The sequence below is a fragment of the Lathyrus oleraceus genome, chromosome 3, assembly GCF_024323335.1.
Source record: "Lathyrus oleraceus cultivar Zhongwan6 chromosome 3, CAAS_Psat_ZW6_1.0, whole genome shotgun sequence".
Lineage (NCBI taxonomy): Eukaryota > Viridiplantae > Streptophyta > Magnoliopsida > Fabales > Fabaceae > Lathyrus > Lathyrus oleraceus.
Window position 1 is genome coordinate 344029367 of NC_066581.1, and position 4816 is coordinate 344034182.

The 4816-nt window shown below is 39.4% G+C and overlaps 1 non-coding gene across 1 annotated transcript; it reads left to right on the plus strand.

Annotated features, from left to right (window-relative positions):
- Nucleotides 1–4468: 4468 nt before the first annotated feature.
- LOC127133935 (small nucleolar RNA R71) lies at nucleotides 4469–4575 on the plus strand. Its single transcript, XR_007807731.1, has one exon. It is a non-coding gene; the product is annotated as a small nucleolar RNA R71 (small nucleolar RNA).
- Nucleotides 4576–4816: the final 241 nt, after the last annotated feature.

The window sequence follows — 4816 nt, forward strand, 5'->3', positions numbered from 1 at the left end:
TAAGCTCTTCTAATTTATGAATGTCTAGGGTACGCTTTTCTCCAGCGGCTAGGTAGTCTAAATTCAAAGTTTTAATGGCCCAATAGGCCTTATGCTCTAATTTGAATGGTAAGTGACAAGATTTTCCATAGACTAGTTGGTAAGGAGTAGTTCCTATAGGGGTTTTGAAAGCGGTTCTATAGGCCCATAATGCTTCTTGAAGCTTCTGAGACCAGTCTCTCCTAGAAATAGAAACAGTTTTCTCTAGGATTTATTTTATCTCCCTATTAGATACTTCTACTTGGCCACTAATTTGTGGGTGGTACGGTGTTGCTACTCTATGCCTAACTCCATATTTTCTTAAAAGTTTGTCAAATATTCTCGATATAAAGTGTGATCCTCCATCGCTTATGACTAAACATGGTGTTCCAAATCTAGGGAATATATAGTTTTTAAATAATTTGATTACTACCCTAGTGTCGTTTGTGGGTGCAGCTATAGCTTCAATCCACTTAGACACATAGTCTACGGCTACTAAGATATACCTGTTTCCTAAGGATGGTGGAAAAGGTCCCATGAAATCTATACCCCATACGTCAAAGATATCTACTTCCTGAATGTTTCTTAGAGGCATTTCATCATGTCTTGAAATGTTTCTAGTACGTTGGCATCTATCACATTTGACAATGCAAGCATAGACATCACACCACATGGTAGGCCAGAATAGGCCAGCTTGAAGAATCTTGGCGTATGTCTTAGAGGTGCTCGCATGTCCACCATAGGGTGCAGAATGACAATGCTCGATAATACTATTTACCTCTTCTGAAACGCAACGGCGAAAAATGCCATCTTTACCCCTTTTGAAAAGGAGCGGTTTGTCCCAATAGAAGTTTCTCACATCATGGAAGAATTTCTTCTTGCGGTGGTAGTCAAGATCAGGGGGTACTATATCAGCAGCTAGGTAATTAATGAAATATGCATACCAGGGTACGTTACTTATTGCTAAGGAATTTTGGGGGTGCTCATAAGGATCTAGGTTATTGTCTTCAATGGTTTCTACTCTAGCGATCAGTCTATCATAGGCGAAATCATCATTTATGGGTACTAGTTCAGGTTTTAGATGTTCTAGCCTAGAAAGGTGATCGGCTACTACATTTTCAGTGCCTTTTTTTATCTCTTATGTCTAAATCAAACTCTTGTAGTAATAGAATCCATCGGAGTAACCTGGGTTTGGCATCTTTTTTACTTAATAGGTAACGAATGGCAGCATGATCGGTGTAAACAATAATTTTTGCTCCTACTAGATAAGATCTAAATTTGTCTATAGCGAAAACTACAGCGAGTAATTCTTTTTCAGTTGTTGCATAGTTAAGTTGGGCAGCATATAGGGTTCTACTGGCATAATAAATGGCATGTAATTTTTTATCTTTCCTTTGTCCTAGAACGGCTCCAACTGCGTAATCACTAGCATCACACATTATCTCAAAAGGTTCCGACCAATCAGGTGGTTTCATAATAGGGGCAGATACTAATGCTTGCTTTAAAAGATTAAATGCGTCATTACATTTTTCGTCGAAAATGAATTCAACATCTTTCATTAAAAGTCTGGTTAAAGGTTTGGTTATTTTGGAGAAGTCCTTAATAAAATGCCGGTAGAATCCAATGTGTCCAAGAAAGCTTCAAACTTCTCTGATGGTTTTTGGTGGTTTTAGGTTTTCTATAACTTCTATTTTAGCTTTATCTACCTCTATACCTTTTTCGGAAACTATATGTCCTAAAACTATTCCTTCGGTTACCATGAAATGACATTTTTCCCAATTTAGCACGAGGTTCACCTCCATGCATCTCTCCAGGATTTTCTCAAGGTTAGCAAGGCAATCGTGGAAATCAAATCCGCAAACCGAGAAATCGTCCATAAACACTTCCATGATCCCATCTAGGTAATCTGCGAAGATTGACATCATGCAGCGTTGGAAAGTAGCTGGGGCATTACAGAGGCCGAATCACATTCGTCTGTAGGCAAAAGTTCCATAAGGGCATGTAAAGGTAGTTTTTTCTTGATCTTCGGGGTGAATAGGTATTTGGAAGAATCCAGAGTATCCATCTAGATAGCAGAAGTAAGAGTGTCTGGCTAGACGCTCCAACATCTGGTCTATAAATGGTAAAGGGAAATGGTCTTTCCTAGTTGCTTTATTTAATTTTCTATAATCTATACACATCCGCCATCCTCCTTCTAAACGTTTTGCTACATGTTCGCCTTTATCGTTTTGCACGACTGTGATGCCTCCCTTTTTAGGTACTACATGCACAGGGCTCACCCCACTTACTATCCGAGATCTGGTAGATGATACCTGCCTCAAGTAACTTAAGAACTTCCTTTTTAACAACATCACTCATTATAGGGTTTATTCTTCTTTGATGTTCCCTAGAGGGTTTTGAATCTTCTTCGAGCGAAATCCGATGCATGCATACGGATGGGCTTATACTTTTCAGGTCAGAGATATTATATCCTAAGGCTGAGGGATATCTTCGTAAAACGTCTAAAAGTTGGTTCGTTTCCTCTTGGCTCAAGGTAGCACTAACTATCACTGGATGATTCATCTTTTCATCGAGGAACTCATATCTCAGGTTCTTAGGAAGTTCCTTAAGTTCTAAGGTTGGTTTCTTAGGGCATGGCATAGGATCTGGGGTAAGGGATAAACATTCGTAAAGGTTATCATCGATGTAAGGTTCTTTAAAGTCATCATCTTCCTTTATGGGAGTTGATGGTAACTTAATTGTTTTTATAATTTATTTTTATTCTAATTCTCTAACATATTCATCAATGATATCTAAGACATAACACAAATCTCCCATCACAGGTGCCATAAGAAATTTCGAAAGTATAAATTCTATTTTCTCGTCGCCTACCTCAAATGTCAACTTTCCTTTCTTGACATCTATTATGGCTCCTGCAGTCGATAAGAATGGTCTACCTAGAAGGATTGGTATATCATTGTCCTCTTTGATGTCCATGACAACAAAATCAATAGGGATAAATAACTGACCTATCCTAACAGGGACATCTTCTAAAATGCCTATCGGATATTTAACAGATCTATCGGCTAACTGAAGTGACATCTTAGTGGGTTGTAATTCTACTAAGTTTTAACTCTCACAAACTGCTAGAGGCATTAAACTCACACTAGCTCCTAAGTCTAGAAAAGCTTTTTCGATGACATGATTACCCAAAAGGCAAGGAATGGAGAAATTTCCAGGATCTTTATCTTTCTTTGCTAATTTGTCCTCGGAAATAGCATTACATTCCAAAGGCTTCAGATCGTCAAGTCTACGTTTGTTGGTAAGGATGTCTTTAAGAAACTTTGCATAAGAAGGTATTTGGGTGATGGCTTTTGTGAAAGGGATCTCTACATGAAGTTTTTCTATAACTTTAAAAAAAAATTGATACTGTTTATTGATCTGGGTTTGTTTGAATCTTTGCGGATATGATATAGGTGGTTTATATGGCGGGGGTGGTACGTAAGTTTTATCTTTAGGTTCTTCTCCTTTATCTCGACCTTCCTGGTTTTCAGATTCCTCTGGTTCCTTTACTTCGTCTGGGGGTTTGGTACATTCCTTAGAAGTTTCGGGTTCACTCAATCTAGGGTTTGGTGGCTCATCATAAGCGTTCCCACTTTGTAGGGTAATGGCATTGGCTTGTCCTCTCGGATTTTGTTGAGGTTGTCCAGGGAATTGTCCTCCAGGAGTAGTCTGAGGGGATTAGTTTAAAGCTACCTGAGAGATCTGGGTTTCAAGCATTTTGGTATGAGTAACTATTTGGTCAACCATGGTTCCTAACTGAGTAATCAATTCGTTAACATGAATGTTTTGGTTCATGAACTCCTTGTTTTGTTGGGTTTCAGCGGTGATAAAATTTTCCATAATTTTCTCAAGGCTCGGCTCTGGTGGTACAGGTTGCATAGGTTGATTTGATCTTGGGGCTTGATAACTAGGTCTCAGAGGTGCATTATTTTGAATAGGGTTATTGTTTTTATAGGAGAAGTTCGGGTGATTCCTCCATCCAGGGTTATAGGTATTCGAATATGGGTTCCCTTGGGTGTAGTTCACTTGCTCAGAGTGGGTTTCGTTTAATAGACTGCATTATGCAGATTGGTGTCCTTTGGTTCCAGATATCTCACAATCCGACGAAACTGCGACTACAATATTCGGGTTTATGCACATATGCTCGACCTTGAGGGCTAATGCGTCCATTTTAGCTTGCATCATGTCTATAGAGCTTAGTTCATGCACTCCTCCTTGGGCTTCCTTCTTCTCAACTGTCGCTCGTTCGACTCCCCATGATTGATGGTTTTGAGCCATATCTTCGATGAGGGCACTAGCTTCAGGATAAGGTTTGTTCATCAGAGCACCGCCTGCGGCAGCGTCGATGGTCATCTTTGTGTTCTAATGAAGTCCATTATAGAAGGTTTGAATGATTAACCAATTTTCTAAACCATGATGTGGGCATGCTCGTAACAACTCTTTATATCTCCCCCAAGCTTCGAACAGCGATTCTCCTTGGTTTTGGGTAAATCTAGTTATATGGTTTCGAAGAACGGCGGTCTTACTCGGGGGAAAATATCTAGCAAGAAAACTCTCCTAAGGTTATCCCAAGTCGTAATGGAATTGGGTGGAAGGGAATCTAACCATGATAGGGCTTTATCTCTGAGGGAAAAATGGAATAATCTTAAACGTATTGCTTCAGGAGAAGCTCCATTGGTTTTAAAAGTGTCTGCTAATTGAAGAAATATTTTTAAATGCTGGTTAGGGTTCTCGGTAGCGAGACCCGCGAATTGTC